The sequence below is a fragment of the Zonotrichia albicollis genome, chromosome 3 (assembly GCF_047830755.1).
Source record: "Zonotrichia albicollis isolate bZonAlb1 chromosome 3, bZonAlb1.hap1, whole genome shotgun sequence".
NCBI classification, from domain to species: Eukaryota; Metazoa; Chordata; class Aves; order Passeriformes; family Passerellidae; genus Zonotrichia; species Zonotrichia albicollis.
The window spans coordinates 69,630,566-69,651,051 of record NC_133821.1 but is presented as its reverse complement, the minus strand read 5'-3'; the positions used below and the strand labels follow the sequence as shown (position 1 = coordinate 69,651,051).

Below are 20,486 nucleotides of genomic sequence, written 5' to 3'. Positions count from 1 at the left end.
TCATCCCTTTCATTTGACGTGACAAGGAGTACCTGAAGAATGCACATGTGATTCCTATTTCTAACATCACCTGATGCTACCTTACTCCTGCCTAAGCTTTTGTCATCTCTTTGATCTTGGAACCAGAATCAGGGCTCAAACATTATAAAATTAAGCAGTGGCCTTACTAACGCTACAGTTTTCCAAAGAAAAAAGCTGAGGTGTCACTGCCCCTTTATAGGAACACTGTTTTACTAAGCCATAGTTTTTCTAGCTGAATGAAATTAACTACTCATTTTGCAATCCTCACATCAGCAAAAGCCACATATTTAGAATGACCAAAATCATAGAATCATCAAGGTTGAAAGAAACCTTTAAGACCATCCAGTCCAACTGTCAACCCAGCACTGCCATTGTAACCCCTAAACCACTAAACCACATCAACCAGAGACAGATCCAGACACCTCTAAAGCATCTCCAGCTGGGCAACCTATTCTAGTGCCTTACACCCTAACAGTGAATATTTCTTTTCTAATATCTAATATGAACCTCCCCTGTCTAAAGCAATTTCCTCTGGTGCTCTCGCAGGAAAAACCAACCCTCACCTCTTTTCAGGGAGTTGTAGAGAGCAATAAAAATCAACCCTCAACTCCTTTCAGGGAGTTGTAGAGAGCAATAAGGCCCCCCGAGCTTCCTCTTCTTGAGAAGAACTAAACAAATCCAGCTCCCTCAGCCCTCCTCTTACACGGTTTCTAGACCCTTCATGGGCTATGTTAACCTCTGCTGGATCTATATTAGCTCATGCTTGGATTGCGTCAGGGGCATGCTTGAGGAGAAAATCATTGTATCCCTAAGAGAGCTGCTTTTCCTGCAGCTTCATGAAAACCGATAGTTTCAAAACCACTTGTTCATACTGAAAATTCATGATGCAGATTAACCTGGGTGCAGATTAACCTGGGGAAGGGATGTCAAAGGGTCCTGCTAGTATAAGCTGGCTCTGCTTTGCGATCAATGTGCTGTTATAGGCCTGTACAGTCCACCAGTCAGACTGGACCAGTGTGGCTGCAGTTCATTATTTTCCTAAATATTTCTGAGCCTATAAAAGTTGAAGAAGTTTCCTGGCTGGCTCTGGTTTTGGTAGTTGGAGGAAAGTATTCAGAAGTGATGATGGTACTTAATTTTTAAGGGAAGAGGCAAGAAAAAAGCACAGAGATATTTCTTCTTAAATAAGAAGTGGGCAGTATGTGTGATGGGTCCCAGCCAGGTCCTTAATAAAAAGGATGATGTCTGTGTTCCCCAGAGGGCTCATGATGCCACTTTGGAGTTTGCACTCAGCAAGAAGCAGCTCATGTTGCACACCGCATGACACTGGGACAGGACTGACAAACATCAGGAAGTCCCCAATGGCTGCGAGTTTGGCAGTGCTGTCTGAACCAGCCCATTGCAGTGTTCATGGCCCTTGTGAGCATACTTGGACCCAGTTTCAAACAGACAGCACAACCCTGCCTTTTTGATTTAACCCTGCCTTTTTGATGTTGCAAAGAACGTGGAAACTGAAATAATGCAGGTTACTTCTGAAGCCCAAGGTGCACCAGCTAAATCATAGGGAGCTGAAACTTGTACAATGACTGTCTGGTTTAAATAAGACCATTAACATTCCTCACTAGCAATCATATGCATGCATTCATATTAAAATTCTAATAAATATATTCAAACCGCATCTGGGAGCTAGTATTCTAGGTCGGCACCACTATTGTAAATTTTCAGCTAAGCCACTGACTTCTCAAAAAGAGTTTCTACTGGAAATGTTGACAGGCCATTAGCTAAGTACAGTGGTGAGAATAGCACTGACCATGAGACAGTTTAACAAATTTAACAAATAATAAAATAGTAGTAAACAGATGAGGCTTTAAGCCTATTCATTAGGCTCACTTTCTGATGAGTTAAAACAGACTGCTTATTTCTTGTCCATAAACACTCCCAGGCAGTGAAAATCTGTCACGGATAGGGCTGGTGTGACAAAGTTTGTTTAGTTCTAGAATACAGTAGTCAGAAATATGCAAGAAACCACATATGGTGACACAGCGCCCTTAAGTCTGTAAAGTTGGAGGGAAATTTTCTGGTTAAAAATTCTGATATGTTATAATAGTGTGTGTTATCCCACTAAAAATTAGATATCTGTGGGACTAGTTTAGAACAATGGGACTGCTAAGAATATAATTGCTAAAAAGTGAAACCATTGCCTGAAACAGTCTCCGGCTGGAGGGTTGTGTGGTGGGAAAATATTTTAACAGGGCTTCCTATTAGTGTGATTGTTTTCAAGATATAACACTCATACTGGAACACAGTGGAATGTTCACCATGTGTGTCTCTCTAATAGATGATAAGTACTTCATGGTGATTTTGTTTTTAAAACTCCCTCTTTCTGATTTCTGCTCCATAAAGTCACAGGCTAACACAGTGTGTGCTCACATGATGTATTTACGCTAGAGAAGCAAATGTTAGAGAGCAGGACAGGCAGATCTGTTGAAAAAAGAGGAAGCCTCAGAGCTTAAGATATATACTAAGACAAAAGACTGCATGGTATAGCTCATGGGATCCAAAGCCAAGCCTACCCCTGCCAACAGCTCTTAGCCAAAACTTCTTAGCCTGCAAATCCTGACAATTTGCAATTACTCACGCAGAAAATATTTGCAGTACAGCTCTGCAAGTAGATAAAATGCAGGTAAAATCTGGCAAAAATAGGAGAGGAAAAGAAGTAAACTGGCGGCACATTTTTATTAGTTCCATTCTTGTGTCACTTGTCTATTGGTCATGGTATATAAACTTGTAGCAAACATATTCCATTATTAGGTTCCTTCATACAGCAGTATGTTCAAACCCCATTTTATATATTGAGTGGATTTTTATATTGATGGTGGATTTCTGTGCAACAAAGCAATATATGCTATGATTTTGTAGTTTTGGTGTTAATGAATGCTAGGATATTTCCACATTACAATATTATATTTATGCCTAAGGCTTCTTATACCCTTATATTTTTTCCAACCCAGTGAAAATAGTTTTTCCTGGAATAGTAATGGCAGAACTGACAGTTGCCCCAGTGGAGATCTTAGGTCAAGCTGTTACTCACTTTTAGCACTTCTTACAAAACCAGTAGCTTCTGTGGGCTACCTTAATTACCCTTCTAAGACTGGTAAAGTGGAGATCCTTTTTGTTAAGGTGATTTTCCTCAGAGATCTCCTTTGGGATGACAAAACTGAGTGGTTTCATCCTCTTTTCTGAGCACTGGTCTTCTAAGTGGTCTGCCTACACTTCTCCAGACATGGAGGTACATTTAAGATAGACCACTATAATAATGGACTTTGATGTGTCTCTTACTATTGAGATTATAAAAACCTAGACTGCAGAAATGATTCATGCAGATGTCTTGCTACAGTTCTATCTTTAGTGTCACTTGCCTTCAATTTCACTGTTCATGTAATTTGTGCAGGGATCTATGTTAACTAAAATACAAATGGTATTTGCACTGTACATATGCCGATGTATCAATGGCCTGGCACTTTCTCCAGTGTAAATTACAGTGTCTTGGCCTACCTAACATATACATCATTCAGTTTTGCTTACTCTAAGCTCATGCTGAGTGAAATTCTGATCCAGCAGAAGTCAATGGTAATTCTGCCTTCAATTTTTGTCAAATGGCCCAGGACTTCCTATCCTGTGTTTCCGGTGGGGTTTTGATTTCTTTTTTCAGAGCTCTATGTTACTCTAATTCCTTTTCTTGGATGATTGCTTGGATGATTGGATAAACGATTCATGCTCTGGTTGTTTAATTTCTAAGTATTATGGATCATATGCCATGGGGAAAAACCCACTCTTTAAAGTATTAAGTTTCTCCCATTAATTCAGGTTTCATCAGTATTAAGAAAACTTAAAAAATAAGCATTTTGTGAAATGTTCCTCAGTCTCCCTTCTGTGCTAGGACATCCTATTCTCCTTCTGCAAGTATATGCTATAGAAATTGCCAAACATCTTCTCTAGCACTTGTCTTTATAATTTCAGTGCTTTGTACAAAGTGAAATCTATCTCCTTTCAAAGCAGTTTTAGACTTGTTTATTAGAAAGAGAGAAAAGCAGTCCATCTGTGGTGAATATTTTCAACTTTAAGGATACATCTTTGAAGTTTGTTTTCAGAGTTCCATCATGGCATAAAGTTTCCTTTAAAATAAATGTAGTCCTATGGTGTTAACACATTTCAAGAAGATAAGGATTTTGCAATAAAGTGGAGATTTAAAAGAAATTCTCTCCTGTGCCAGATTCTGCTTTGCTTCTGTAAGACAGTCTGAGGAGATTCACTTAAACCTAGGGGACTCTTTACAGAACAAGAGCTAATATAATTCAAGCTATTGAATTGTCTGGCCTGAGTTTTGGTAGAATATCAGACTGTCTTACTGATCAGTGTTTGCTCACCTCCCAGTTGTATACTCCTCTGTTGCTTTTTAAGTCCTGAGTGCCCTCTTCTCCAAATAGCTGGCAAAAGATGACTGGCCGTCTCATCATGGTTGTCAGGGCAGTAGCTCTGCACCTCACTGCAAAAAAGGTATCAAACCTTTTCAGATGTCCTGTTTTTGCCGAAACTTCTACTAAAAATACGCCTCCTGAATCTTGGGGCCTGGTGGCAGTGGCTGCCACCAGGGACAGAAAGCATAATGTCAGGTTCTTATGCAAGGACCTCTGCAATATGAGATGAAAGGGCTCTAATTTCAGGACAACTGAACACTGAGGGCACTGTTTATGCAGAATTTTTACCCAACTGCTTAACAGGTGAAGAAAAACATAGAAAAGTTCTTAGGATAATTCCATTGTTTAATCCCATGCATTTTTTTGTTTATACTCATACTCAATCCAATCCTAGGACCACTCTCTTTACATTGTGGAAGTGATTGAGATGTAGTTTAATATCAAAGCACTTTCAGAGCCACAGTATAATTTCTTCTATGCTATGACTTTAGAGAGCCTGCCTCCCTCATTTTTCCTTATTAAATGAATCCTTTGTCTTTAGCATCATGAATCCTAGAATGGCATATGCTGGAAGGGACGGTGAAGACCATTTAGTTCCAACACCAGCCCCTGTGGGTAGGCATGACTCATCCATAAGGGAGGCTGGGCTGGTTGTCTTGGATCACCTTGTCTTGCACTAGCCTTGATGTTTCATCTGCTTTTCTGAGAAATAATGGCACTACATGAAGTTAACAGTGAGTTTATACATGTAAAAACATTACCAGAGGCTGTTCAGTAGAAGACTTTGGCTAGTGTATGCTCTTTATTCTTGCATGGGAGTTCTTTGCAGACTTCAAGCTTATTTACATTTACAACTCCTTACACCCTCAACAGTGACAAGCAACACTTTTGAACGCTTGGTTGTTTACAGATGGCACTACCTTTCTACATTTAAGTGAAAAGTAAGTGAGAAAAATGGGGTTTATTCATATTTTAACAATTCATGGTGACTTTATTAGTTGTACTTTTTAAAATCTCTGACTTAGAAGGGAAAAAAAAGAAGGTTAAGCACAAGAATTTATAAAAATCTTTTCTAGTTAGACTTTTCAGTGCATGGATGGAAACTAAAGTGCTTTTTGTGCTGAAGGGCAAAATAGAGGTGTTGTGGTGAAGGAAAAAGAAAGAAAGCAAGAGGCTGAACAGCCTTAGTAGTAAAACAACTTTCTGTTTCATAAAAACAAAATCAAGAATTTTACAGAGACTGAAAAACACCTTGGACATTTGGTGTTCATAAAATTACAAATTTTTATTTTACCAGACAAAAAATTAGTTCAAATGAAGACTTAGAATTGTATGTTTTCAAGAATTTTTTTCCACACCAAGAATTAGTAGTTCCTGGCTTAAAAATGGTTTTTAATCAATCTGTTGAGGGCAACTCTAATGGGGAAAATGCTCAGCTTCAATAAGAATATTTGAGGATGTACTGAATATATTTATCCTACATACTGAAATCAAATATAGCCTTTCTCAGTGCAGTATAGACTTTAAGAACTAGAATCACTGCTTTATAAGAAATAGCCACTAAACCTGTTGATATCTGAAAGATTTAGTTTTTACACATCTGTGGCTTTCTTTTTTCTCTTTTCTTGACTTTTGACACACTTACTACATACACTTACTATTTACCACTTGCCCAAGAAGTAGGGCAATTACTAACTTAAAATTGCCGTGGAGGTGTAAGAAGTCTTGTTGACAGCATTCACCACCTGCCTCTTCTGTAAACAGAGGATTTGTTTACAACCTCATGACACGCAGTACCTGGGTAACCAAAGCTCTGGACCTTTGCAAGGTTTGCAAATTCAGGTTTTGTAGTTTCCTGAAAATAATCATTCTTGCCTTATTTCCCTGTTTTCCATAAAATAATGATGGAAATATTTATGCATATTACAAGGGATACACTTTACATCACTGATGTATAATTGTCAGGGAAATATCTAAGAACTGTTAAATATTCCTTTAATTAAATGCAGCTTCTACATTATGGAAGTACTAATGGAATTATGTTACAATGTGAGTGGAAGATGCCAAAAACTAAAATGAAAAAAATCAGAGGAAAAAGACAGAAAATGAACTGGCTGTACTCAAGAGACTAAATTAGGGTATAAGGAATGGTGCCTTAATCTCAAAGGAAATCCTACTAAATGTGAAATATTACTAAGCTATTGAATAATCTTGCTAAACTGACATAAAGTTCTAATTAAACTGAAATACAAATATAATTTAGAGAATTAAATGTAATAAGGTCTATAAATCTCTCAAGCATTTGTGTACAAACTACAGGTGTGATATTTTCAATACAAACATGATACATACTGAGTCACTTCAAAGAGAAGGCGATTACAAGGGGAATAAGCATGGGCCAATGTCAACATCTTGTTATGTCAGCATTATAAATTTCACCAAACTCAGCTGCTACAAGACTGCAATTTCTTCTTCCATGGGCATTTCTTGCAGATAATAATACAGGCTGCAAATACTACAGAACCTCAGCAGAATTCAGAGCAAGTCCCACCAAAGATATCTTTTAGTGTTCTCCTTTAGGCCTGTTTCTCCATCATTAAAATCTGCAAGAATGTAAATTGCCAAGTACTTCCCAGAATTAAAATTATGAAGATCACTTTTTCTTACTCTAATTTTCATCCAAATACTAGTGACAATAGGGGAGAAACCCTCACCACATTTCTACTTAATGAGACTGAGAAAATGATTTTTTCTGATGGGGGAAATCTACCCCTTCTATAGGTATGTCTATGTAACTAGTATGTAACTACCAGGTATGTCAGGGCAATATTGCTTTTCTTCTCCAGATTGTTCTACTTGACAATAATTCTGGAAATAAACCCCTTTTTGTAATAAATCCTTCCTTCAAGAAAGTATTTATTACTTCAGCAGTACTGCTCATTTTTAGAAATCCTGTTTCTCATTATATTTCATTTAGAGCTGTATGCATGATACCAAACAGGACATGTAAAAAGGGTGCTAGATACCTGAGCAAGCTTAATACCTTACTTTCCCTCTCTTAATCTATTCCTCCTGAAAGTCTGTCATCACAGCAAGACTTTCTGGAACTTTTGAACAGGTGAAAGCAAATCTGATACAAGAACATTCCTGATTTTCTCCCAGCACTCTGACATAGATGCTCTTAGCATTCATCTTCAGAAGTGAAGGTTCCAGGAAGGAATGAGAGAAAACATCTCTGCCCCATCATCTGGAACCAGGTGGATGGAGAAAGGGCTCCAGCACTGGTTGCCCTCCTTCTTACCAATTCATCTCTGACTTTGTATAACTAACTGCATGTTTACACAACTGAAATAGCATCTCCTCTTGCTGCCAACCATGGTACTGCCATATCTTAACTCTTACACTCTTAGAGCAAAGCCATAATACAATACATCTGAGCATCTTTAACTGTGGTTTATATTACCTAAAATATGAAAGTATTTATTAATTAATTCCCACCCCCAAGTCAGTAATACTAAATTCCATTCATAATACAGTGCAATTAATTTAAAAGGTGTTGCCTGTTTTCAAAAACAAAACTTAAGGAAAATTGATAACTTAAAAAAAAGGATAATATTATTAATAGGATACATGATGAGGAGGACTGCTACAAGGATTTACTATTTGTCTGCTAAGGTTGAGTAAATTGCCTATAAATTATTCAGTCTTCACAAGCTCTGAGCAGTAAAACTGTTATTACACTTTGCACACTATGTACCTCTAATATCCAATCTGAAGCTCATTTATCAAATACTACTCTTGTGTAAACAATCCATGAAGAAACCAGACTTATTTTCACTTGTTATTGATGATCTTTCAAAACACAGAAATTGCCTCCTCTTCAATTTCCTACTGAATTCTTAGGTAATCACCTCATCAATAGTTCTCAACAAAAATAATTGTTTCCAGAGCAAAACTTTCCCCAGAACTTAGGTCCTTTAAGCAGGTCCCTCTCAAAGCTTCAAAAGTGTGAATAACGAAAATGTGTATTTTTTAAAAAAATCTTAGGATATATATGCTTTTATAAAGTCGGAAGTGAAGAAAAGTTCTCCCAGAACAGGATATGGGGCAGTGAAAATGAAACACAGGTCTTTTAGGATATGTGTTCCTGTTTTTCTTGTTTCCTTTTTTACCATGAAGTTCGATATTCAGTCGCATTTACACAGGAGTACAGGTCATTCAAATGCTAATAAAGCACTCACATTCACAGTCAGTCCCAAGTGTAGTCAGCTAATGGAAAAGGTGAGGAAGAGAACTTCGTATGCCTTTTAATGAAGTGGTGTGCTATAGGGCAAGGAGTGCAGATTTACACTAACTGCTTTGTTCTCATCTGAGGTCCACTTCCCTAGTGTCCATTTCCTCCACTCTCTCTTTTTCACTGCAGTAGCAAAGATGTTCTGAAACCAGAGCTGAAGGAGCCACTTGCAGGTCTCAGAACAACTCAGAGCTGTGGCAAAATCTACCCCATTTGGTTTTAATAGCTTAAAAAATGCTAAGTATTTGTTATGAGGAAAAGAAAAATATAATGGGAAGGGTGAGGAAGGATAAAGGTTTGAGAGAACACATTTACCTCGATGACCCTCTGCCTCCTGTTTTAAGCTACTCAGGACTGCTTTGGAGACTGTTGTTAAGAGCATCCTTTTCCTGTCCCAGAACAGCTGTTGTCCAAAAGCAAACTAATGGTGAGAAAGATGTGCATGTACCATTGCATCAATACTCTATTACCCACAGCCATCTGTCTGACAAGTTCTTTTACCCCAAAGACTGAGAAGGCAAATAATCTCTGCTCGTCCAATTTAGGAAAAAGTGCTGCTCAGGTAACTCTCACAGCTCTGGATTTATCAACATTGTTGTGTTAGCTGAAACAAAGTTATTATGGCCTTATCTAGTTTCATATAAGCATCTTTTTATCTTGCTTAGAATTAGGAGCTGGTGGTTTCAGAAAGTGCATTGAACAATCAGCCACTTCTCTGCTGAAAGACAGTCCCCTCATCTGTGCAGTCCAGTACAGTAAAAATGCCCCCACAAAACCTACAGATATACATCAAGACATGTTCCAGTTAATACTAGAACTGAAGTGCTTCTTTACATCAACTTCAACCAGTGGATTGCCATGACAGAGGAAATTATATTAGTAACTTCTTTTGTGTGGGTTACATGGGGCCAGCTGGTAGGATCCCCAGGGCAGAGGCCGTGCCTACCTCTGCATTTACCAAGTGCAGTAAGGACCTCCCAGCAGAATATATAAATGATGAGTAAATGTTAATAGGTAACCAAATGTAAATATGATAACCACATTAATAACTACTAATATTTTACATAAACAGACTAGACCCATTGGAAGAATGCAGAAACCGTGAACATTACTGATCCATTCAGAGTACACTTATTACTTCACGCCAGGACAAAACAAACTTTCCTCTTGCTGGATATGTTAAGATTTCACTGCATAAAGAATGATTTAATAAGAAGTGTAACCTCAGGATTAACTAACAGACATGTACAAAACAGACCTACAACTTCCGTTTAAATGCCCTTAAAATAACCACTTTATTTCTAATTTATATATCTGAGATTCAGGATGAGGTGCTCACAGAAACCAACACCTAAAGAGTCTGGTCAAGAGTATCCCAATGCAAGAAAACATTGCAATACTTGCTATAAAGGAAGGGTAATCACCCCTAAATGCTATGCCTGGCTTTCTGCCTACTACCATTCTGAGAGTGCTGCAAATAAGCTAGCAGTTTAAATCCATAAATGCTTATAGATTATTCTGGAGCTGTAACTTACACGTTCAGAAATGTCTGAAGTCTTTGAACAGGACATTTTAACTGGAGAAAGAACTTGTACTTTGAAATAAAACAAGTTTTCTGGAAATACTCTTTGACATAATTTTTTTTTTTTTAATCTCTGCTTTTGCATTTTATAGTTTTTCCCTGTTTCCTTTCTCTGTTGCCACCACCTGCAAATAAATGAGTGAAATTGCCTGAGCTTCATTTAATCTTACGCTACTAGGAGAGTTGGATGCAATCATGCTTCTGGAAGTAACAGAATTATTTTTAGTGTAATGGCAATATGTACTGTCATTTGTAGCGTCATTTGGCAACAACATTTTTACTTCTATAAAACATGTTAAAAAATTTTGGCAAATCATTCCTTGCCGACTATATGTTATCATATTATCAGGCAATACAGCAACAACACGATGTTACAGTGTAGTAAAAAGATCTTGGTATGAATCTGTATTTGAGTTTATTGCATAACAAGCTCTATCCTGCTGACAAGGACACTGATGAATGTTTCGCTATTGGTTTCACTGGAAACCTCAACATGCCTGAAAGTTGACTAACACACACAAATACTGACTTACCCAGACCATCTCTGATCAGTGACAGTAAAATGAAGTCTCTGGTTTATGCTACCTATATATGTAATCAAAAACCATTTTCAAAACGCCAAGTTTTACATCCCACAGATTTTGAAGCTGCTTTAAATTGATTTTTAGTAATATTATGGTGGCTATCTCAGAGTTATTCCATTGAAGAATCTTGAAAATGGATAAAAATAACCAGAGAGAAGTTTTAAAAGATGGTGGAAATTCCAGAAGTAATCAGAAATGAGGAAAGTACATCTAACATAAAACTGATTAAGAAAACAAATTCAAGGAATTACACTAAGCAGCAACATAAACATTTAATGGTACAGCTTAAAATGTTCACATTTTTACAAATCATCCAAGGATTGCTCTTCATTTTATTTGTAATGAAATGAAATCTGAAACAAGTTTCTACAGCCAGAATAAACACGGATGGATGTGGGGCACACCCTCAGTCCTCCCACCGTGCCAGAGGCTCTAGAGGTGAGGTAATGCCAGCCCTGACATTTCTTCTGCCTCCCCAACAACCTGACACGATGTTGTCTCTGGAACACGTCTGAGAGTGACTTTCAGGCTACATCTGCACAAGGAAATTTTCTGAAGATTGCTCTTCTGACCTAAGGCCATCTGTCAGAGCAGCGTTTCTGTAAGGCAAAAACCCTCATTATCTGCTCTCTCATTCTCCAGCACAGAACGGATGCCTGGCCTAGACAAAGAACCAGAATGGTCCTTGACCCACATCACAATCTGAACTGGACCAGGGTATTTTTTAGGAGAATACTAACTGGTGAGAACAAAACTGTGACAAGAAGTAGGCTAACAGATCCATGTGCTAGCCCTGATCAGTGCAGACAGTTTTTCAATCCCAGTGATCAGGGAACACATGGATCATCAAATAAAAACCTATGGCCAACGTTTTCCCTGGGTCAGCTCCGTAGATTACTTAAATGAACCTTCATGAAACTTCCATGAAACATGATGGAAAGGTATATTGCAAGAACCAGAGTGGTTGTCTCTCAGGAAAGAAAAAAAGATCCTGGTGAAATGGCATAAATTAAGATTATCGAGCACACCTCATTCCACCTGCACAGGCAGCTGAAACAATGCAGATTTTTCTTTGCAGTTAGCCAGCTTCCTTTGAAGCAAGCTTTAGAGACAAAACTTGCACTAATTTCAGTGGGGCCTTGGGCTGTGCACGGTGTGCAGAACAGAGCCCTCTCCTGGTAAGCCCTGAAGATAATTGAGGACATCCCTGGCACCGTATTTGGCACTGTCTGCAGCACATATCTCTGTGATGAAGTATTGAACGTAGGCACTCAAAATAAAATATTAGAAAAGCTCAGCTATTTGGAGCCATGGAACCTTATGATTGAGGTCAGATTTGTTTGGATTTAAAAATATATGAAAATCTAAGTAACACTGAAATGATGGCATACCTGAAAACTGAAACCAAAAAATAGGTTATATAACATACTTAAAGGCACAGTTGGCATTTCAAGATCACAATGACTAGCCAGTTATAACCTGTTTTTGAACCCACAGCTGAACCCTGCATGTCGAATTACTGAAAAGGGTGGGTCACCTTCTTTTTAAACATGAAATCTGATAACCAGGTCAAAAGAACCCCCATTCATTCTTTCTTTTTACGACTATAAAGCCATGAAGCACCAATAATAACCTTAAGTATACAGATCAACACTCTTTGCCTAATTACATGCCTTTGGATTTCATACTTGAACCTGAAAATAAGAAACCATATTTCAAAGCCCTGCTTTTGCAAAACAAAATTTGCAACAGGTACCTCATCTGGATGTAGGACATGGTAGGCACTTAAACAAATCATAATAATGATCCATTGCCAAAATAGTGGCTCTCTGTCATTAGCTTTTCTCAGAATAACTTTACCATAATTCCTTTGCTTAAACAGCAACACAACCTTGTTGTCACTGAGATGCAATGCAAAAGAATATTGGTTTAATTTTAAAATTATTTATTAATATTCCAAACCGCATATTGGTTTTAGTAACATATGCAAACATGATTCTCTGGGGCCACACTGCTTATGACTGTAACCTCACTAGATTTCACAAGGTAAGTAGGGTTGGGTCTGTAGTATTTGCATGGAAGACTTCCAAGGAAATTCCATGTTGATCTATGAAAAGGTATTTGTGCAGTGTGGCATTCTTCTGCTGATGCGGTATTGAACAAGCAGAAAGAATATGATCACAAGTGCTGTCTTTAATTAAGAGGTAAAACCAAGGATACTGAGCACTTGTGGGCATTAAACACCCCATGGCAGTTTTTGCCAGTGTAGGAGTGCCTGGCCAAACACCAGTCTAGATAATTGCATCCTGCCTACTTATATTCCCATGTTGCTTTAAATGGATAAGGCATTATTCTTCTATTCTGGTGTAAAAGTGGATCCTGCAGCCCTTCCTTGGGCTCTGTTAGGACTATTTCTAGCATGACCTTCTCTATGGTCATACAGAGTCCTTTATGTGAATCAATGCATTTTACTACATTTCGGATTTGCCGCCTTCTGAAATCACTTCCACTGAGCTCATGGGAATTTACTTCGGCCTAAAGACATTGATTTAACCAAAAATCACCATTTAATTACTGCCTGTGAGTCATTCTTACAATAAAACTTTGCAAAAAACTGTCTGATTATCAGATCTGTTTCTGTAGGACTCCCTTCAGTGGAGTGACTGCCCATCCTCACCAAAACCAACAGCAAAACGGCAGCATCGCAATGGCATCAAGACCAGGCTCCTTACTGGGAGATTTGCATTTGGACCATACCATGTACCAACAGTGCAGGCATCTCACACCTCCACAATTTGAAGCAAGTTACACTGAACAAAGATACAGACAATCTTTTCAAGTCAGCTGTACATTTTAAGAGGGGGTGCAACAAATGGTTAAGAGCTTGCTTTAAAGCAATATGTCCATTAAAACGACCAATGTTACTGCAGGGCTGTTCCCCACAACAGGAATTCGCTTCATTGAAGTGGAAGGAAACCAGACTTCACAAAACCTTCATTACCATGTTCGAGTACCTCACAACAGACCACCAAGCTGCCACTCACCCAAGTCCCCTGGAAAGGAAGGAGTTGTTAGAATGTTTTCCCTGCAGAAGGAGCCTTTTAGCAAGATGGGTGCTGGCATTAGTCACAACTTAGTTTATGGCAAGGCTGTCAATCATAATTATTCCTACAAATCTGAGTTTTCTCCCCTTCCAATTACTCTCTAAACTCTTATTTTCAAAATTAATTTCCTATTTCTGTCTTGTCCTACACTATGTCAATTTGAAGGCTGGCTTTTGGGCACTTTTTTAGTTTAAAAGGTTTTCTAGCTGTATTTGTGTAGGTCAAAAGAGTTTTCCAAGTCTGCTCTCTTTCTGAGTGGCGAGTCTCCCAAGACAGCAAATACAGGGTTTTTATAGACTTGTTTTCATGAAGATTCAGTCATCTGAAATCTGAAATTCTTTAGGAGAAAGATGACCATGTTAATAGAATTCACTGAATGCAAATTATGAAATACATAGGCTTGAGTAAAGTGAAATAGCTCTACATAGTATCACCAAATGCAAAGAGAAGGCAGGTAGGAAAGAATTTTCACAAACCCATACTTTTTCCCCTCTCCTTTCTGGTGACTTGCTGACCTCAAAAGCTTCTAACATTCATGACTTCTGAAGCCCAAGACTTTTCTCTCACATCTCTCTCCAAATATAGGGCCTAACGTTTGCCTCCTCTTTTAAATCTTTTACTTAGACCCTTTGGAGAGTGAAGTTAACTTGACAGAAAGAGGGTGATGTATCTGGTTGAACAACAGCCACTCAATCCACTCAGTGAAACTATAGTCAGAAGATAATACAAGGTGAAGGGTAAGGGTATGAAATGTGACTAAGCAATTAGGGATTTTCTTCCGCTTCCCCACACAATGGAGCAAAGAGGACCAAATGCAGCTGCTGAATTTCTTGCAGAGAAGAGTGTTCAGTTTCAGAGCAGGAAAGGACTTTGCCTTCATCCACGCTGACCAGCTTGAGAGAAAGGAGACAAATGTATCCTATAAAAGGGTATGCCAACCAGCCCTGTCGTGTGGCATTTGATCATACTTGATCATTCAAACTCAGGATTACTTTATAGTGTTAGCTTCTTCTAGAAAAAAACAAAGTGGAAAAATGAAGTGTGGACTTCACTACCTGTACTCCAGCAGATTAACATTAATCAATCCTACCCTTCAGGGCCCCCTCCTTTGCTCCCATCACTACTAACTGCAGATGTCACGGAGTAGCGAAGGCAGAAGGTCCAGGCCCCGGGCGGGCTGTGAGGCCGGGGACCGCGGGAGAGACACTTTGGAATTGTCTGGTGGCAGGCTCAGCCGGCGGTCCGTGCCCGCCGCGGTGTTGGGAGCCGGGGCAGGGCAGTGCCGGCGAGCCGAGCGGGGCAGAGCGGGTGAGCAGCGGGGCGGCCGTGCCGAGAGGGGCCGGCCCGGGGAGCAGCCCCTGCGGCGCTCCCGGCACAAGTGCGGAGCGGCGCCCCGGGGCTGCGCTCGCTGCCGGCCCCTCGCCCCTCACCTCCGCGCTCCGGGACGGCCTTTTGGGGCGGGAGGGCGGGAGGGGGTTACCTTTTCTTAGGGAAGTCCCGTCCCTTGCCAGGGAAGCTTTACGTTCCTGTGCGTGAGAGGCAACTAGTTGCACTCACTGAAGTGCGAGGAGTGTTTGGCCTCTCCCGTACCAGCCTCCTCCTCCATCTACCCCCCCCCCCCCCCCCCGCCCCGAATTTCCCCTCCCGTTTTGCTCCGAGTTGCTCTTTATTTGTGTGCGGAGAAAGGGGTGGGGGGGACGACTTGCAGGGGGGATGTTCTGTTTTGGCCAGAGGAACAGTGCAAAAGGGGAGCCTTGGCTCGGAGAAGGTACGAGAATAAATAAATAAAGAGCGGCCCTAAAATAAAGGTAGCGGCATATCCTGGCAGCGAGAAGGTGAGTGTCTCTGACTTCCCCGTCCCTGCATCTCCCTCCCACCCCTTCTGCTCGGAGGTGGAGGAAATGGGTTCCCTGTCGCATGTGCATGTGTCCGTGGAGGGGGTGTGTGCGTCTCCTTGTATTTAGCGTTTATTCAGCTCTGTTTTCATGTCGGTTCGATGACAGCAGCAGCAACAACAACAAAGTTGCTGTAAAACAAATGTGATGGGAGGGAGCAGCGGAGCCGTCCATCGCGGGTTAGAGACGAGCTTTTACCCCGGCCCCACGCGAGTTTAACTGCAAAAAAACCAAACTGGTTTTCCGTGCGGACGGGGCGACTTTTTCCACGCCCGGCCGGACTTACTGCCTCAGTCCAGGTGATGTTCCCTGCTGTTTAGCCCTCACCGCTCTTCGTCTGGGAGGCTGCTGGGGTAAGCCCCAAGAGAGGAGCAAGCCGCGACGGCTGCCGTCGCATTGTTCCCCGCTTGCGCCTCCCGCCCACTCCCGGTGCGGCGGAAGCGGGGGGCCGGGGCTGCGCCCCGAGAGGCCGGGGGCTGCCGGCCCGCCTGGGCTGAGCACCGGGCTCTGCCGGCCGCCAGCTCGCCCTGCCGACAGCCTGCCCTTGCGAGGGCCGGCCGGGGGGGCTAGCGGCGGCTTGGCCGGAGGCTGTGAGGAAACAACATCTCTGGTGGCGGCGTACCCTCCGGACAGAGCGGCATGAAAACACGTAGGGATGGCAGTCCCTTCCCGAAACCCGCGCTCCTCCAGCGAGAGTCCCGGCAGCGCGGGGGCAAGGCAGCCCGGCCGGGACGCCGACAGGGGCACGGGCGGCAGTGGCAGAGGAGCCGCTCGGTTCCGCCCGGTTCCTCTCGGCTCCGCCGCCCGCCCTCCGCCCCGCGCTGCCCCGGCCGCGCTCGGGGGGTCTCCGCTCCCCCCTGCCCCGGGGCGGAGCGCTGCGGGCGTGCCGCGCTCGGGGTACCGGCGGACGGGGCAGGCGGCTTCCCTCTGCCTCCGGGCCGGCAGCCGTCGCGGGGGCTCCGGCGGCCACTTTTTCGAGTGTCCGAAGGGAGCGGGGACAGGGCTGCCCGTTGTTTTTGTTCCTCTCCGTTTCCTCTCCCTGGGGGATGTCTCTTGCCCTTCCCCTCCCCCGCCCCGGCTTGTTTTTCTTGTGGTTTAAAGACAAAACGTTGCGTTTTCGGGTCGTCCCACCGCGCCCCCGCCCCCGTCGCGGTCTCCGCTCCGCCGGCCGACGGGGCACGGGGAAGCCCCGGCGCGGGGGTCCCGTCGCCTTTTCCCCCGGCAATGCGGGGACTTGTGTTTTGGTTAGAAAGCGTTTCCACGTGGGTAAGCCTTGTGTGTTCATGTGTGTGTGCGCGGGTGTGTGCGCGTACTTGATCCGCGAGGAGGTAACAGGATTCTCCGTGTTCAAAACCAGCGGGCTCTTAGCCATTAATCTCCTTCTCCTGCTGTCACTACAGACACTTCCAAAGTCAGATACCCGCGGAGAGCCGCCGGCCGCGTTTCACACGGCGGCTCTCGCCGAGCCGCGGGGGCTCCGCGCCGTGCCCGGCCGGACACAGCACTGCCCGGGGAGCAGCCCCGCGGCGCCTTCCGCCGGCAAGGGAGAGCGGGATCCCACGGCATCGCCGCTGCCAATCGGTAGTTGGCATCTAAAGTTTCATTTACATTTATGAAAGTGGCGCTCCGAGCCAAGCAGGCGCGGTGCCGCCGGCTCCGTAGCCGCGGGCAGGGCTGGCAGCCGAGCGCACGGAGGGACGCGCTCGCTTCGCCCGTGGCGGTGGGAAATAGCTGGTGGTCACCAAAACCCTGGGACGCACGCTGAACCAGACAAGGGAGCGACCTGGCCGGTTCCAGTTAAAGTATGAAGTCATGCTAGAACAGTAAGGAACGAGTATTTGCAGTTTTCTGAGTTTTGTTTTACTCGTTTCATTTGCGGAGACTAGAAAGCGTATCTAAGGTAAACTAATCAGCAGTTTAGATTTAGAGGGAGTTATGCGAAGAAAGTATCTTTTCTGTTTGGCAGATAGATTTTCTGGTCTGACCTCGGAGTTTGATGTTAGAAGCATGTACTTTGCAATAAAGCTCAGGCCGTATCTTTGTTTCATTTCCCTAACACTCAAAAGAAGTTTCGTAAAATTGCTGCGGGTTTGACTCTTCCCCTAGCATTTCTGAAAATGCTGCCGAATAACAAATGCTTGCATACTTGCAATATACACATACTGTGAGTAAAGTGGAACTACAGACTGACATTTCTCTCTCTTCCTAGTGATTCTTTCTCTGTTTGACATCTAACATTAGCTGGGCTATGTCTGAAACAGGTCTTTTTGCCTTTTTTTTTTTTTTTTAAGTGCGGTATTTATGTTACCAAATGTTCTTCTACCAGATTTAATAGAAATGAAATTGGAGTATGTTGACGAAACTTTTATGTATCTTTGTTCAGATAATTTGTATGCATGTATGTGGATAATAATATGTTCAGATAATTGTTACATGTATGTGGTGGTATTGATAATAAATTTAGTTGAAGGTTACTCTTGCTGGATTTGTATTTATTAATGGCCTCACAACACTTTGCAGTATAAATTTATTCTGTGTGGATAATGCCAATGGAAGAAATAAACCCTAAACAAGCAGTGTATTGAGTAGGGCACTGGGGGGTTCTTAGTTGCAGTTCCCAGTTGAAATATTTCAAACAAGGCAACTGTAGAAATACAGCTATAGATAGTATCATGTGGCATATTTTTAGCATCTGATGCAAGTGTTAAAGTTTAACTCTTTAAACTTTATGCAACTCTTTCAACTTTATGCAAATCCTAGAATTAATGTTAAACATGGGCATTTGGTGAGGGAAAGGTACCTGTCTGTTTCTTTGATGAACTGGTGGTATTGGATGATGTTTTGTGCAATCCTCCAGTGTTAAAATTTAAAAAGCACTTTACTCTCTTAAATACACAACTTACCACAGAAAGAAAAAAGAAATTCCTGGAATTTCTGTTGAACACTCTAGGACACAACTATTCAATTTTTTCTGTGTTATCTTTTTCCTTCTTGAAAGTAGGAATTTTATGAACTCAGGGTAAAGCAGGTCTCCCTTTTTATAAGGAGCGTTTATTCAGCATACTTCTATATTGCAGCTGCTGATCATATTTCATAGAGCTGTTAAAGCACTTAAAACCTAAAATTAGGTACTGTCTGGTAGTAAATATTTCAAATCACTCCTTGAAGAAACGGGCTTAAAAAGGAGACATTTTGAAATATATCGTCGAGAAAAAGTAATCTTGCATTGCTTTTACTCATTGCAATACCAATGTAAATCACTGATTTCAACACAGTGTACTTTTTCGTTAGGTTTTCTTAATCTCCTGGATTTTTATTGTGATTTTATGCTGGCTTTACTTGATATCATAACCAGCTACTTTGCTCAAGCTATGTTTATGATGGCAATGCTTGAATTAACAGGTGTCGAATTAACTTCTAACATACCTGTGCTTCCAGTGAGTATTCTTGTGATACTAAGAACTGAAATGTAAGTTTCCTTGCTTCCTGGTGTGCATGTTTCTGGCTGTTAGTTGCAGAGGGTGCACACTTGCTTTTTTCCAAATTTTGGATTAGCTAATTTACAGATTATTTACAGTATTTTCCAGTTGGGGGCTGGGGTTAGGTTTGTTTTTTAGTTGAGTATAGGAATACTTGCTCACTAGCTTTCATTTTTGGTATTGGTACTGTCAGTGTTTGCAGGGAAAATGCAAGCACAGGGACATCAGACTGACAGACATATGTCAAGTTGATAAAGTATTTTTAAAGCTTTTTCGAAGTTCACCACTAAACCAAGTCTGGTAGCAGCAACACTCATATGTCTTTGCTTTTTTCTTTGTACATGAGAATCCAGTAGTATTTCTGCTATCTGATACTGATATATCTGTAATCTTCCTGACATTTGTGTTAAAAATCCCAGCATTTATGGCATGCAACTGGAAGAAAAGTGTTGATTTTCAGTCATCGATTGAGAGGTTTATAAGTACACCTTATAAGTGCTATTTTTCTTTATTGGATTTAAATATTGTGTAAATGTGTGTCCAACTTAACCTTTTTCTGTCATTGAAAAGCGCTAATTGATCTTGCTGACCCTGACATAATAGTATAGTTTGATATTCGAAACCTTTCAGCTTTGGCATGGCCTTTTTATCACCCCTGAGATTTCAGGGCATGATTCTACTGAAGGTATAAACTGCTTCTTTTTGTAAAATTAAATAAAAATGGTTATTAAAAATAAATTATCGTCTTTTAAAGTCAGTAGATGTTTTACCTATCAAAGCCTCAGGCTTTACAATATGTATTAAAAACTTTCTGAGGTACTTCTATGTATTAGGTGACATTTTAGACGTTGCTGTACAGAAATCAGATTTTTATGAAATAATTTTTGGCCAATTCCACATTTCTGTGTTGCAGTGTTATTAAATCTGTCATTAAATCACAAGTGGTTAAAGGAACTTGGACACATTTTGCAATGCAAAAGCTCAGATAAGAAGAGCGCTCATATGTCAAATAAATAATAAAATCTATTTGAAAAGGCAGTAAAACTCAC

At 41.3% G+C, this 20,486-nt stretch overlaps 1 protein-coding gene and 1 long non-coding RNA gene across 17 annotated transcripts in view; one reads left to right on the top strand and one right to left on the bottom strand.

Annotated features, from left to right (window-relative positions):
• LOC141728560 (uncharacterized) overlaps positions 1-15,684 on the bottom strand; it is a 43,560-nt gene extending 27,876 nt beyond the window's left edge. The window contains exon 1 of the long non-coding RNA XR_012579630.1: positions 15,544-15,684. This is a non-coding gene — a long non-coding RNA (uncharacterized LOC141728560). The remainder of the gene's footprint in view (positions 1-15,543) is intronic.
• EYA4 (EYA transcriptional coactivator and phosphatase 4) overlaps positions 15,684-20,486 on the top strand; it is a 143,843-nt gene continuing 139,040 nt past the window's right edge. For 10 of the 16 annotated variants that reach the window (XM_026797367.2, XM_026797369.2, XM_026797368.2 and 7 more), the window contains exon 1: positions 17,231-17,781. The gene's annotated coding sequence lies outside the window, so the exon portion shown is untranslated. The other 6 variants (XM_074537788.1, XM_074537791.1, XM_074537792.1 and 3 more) reach the window with 6 other exon arrangements.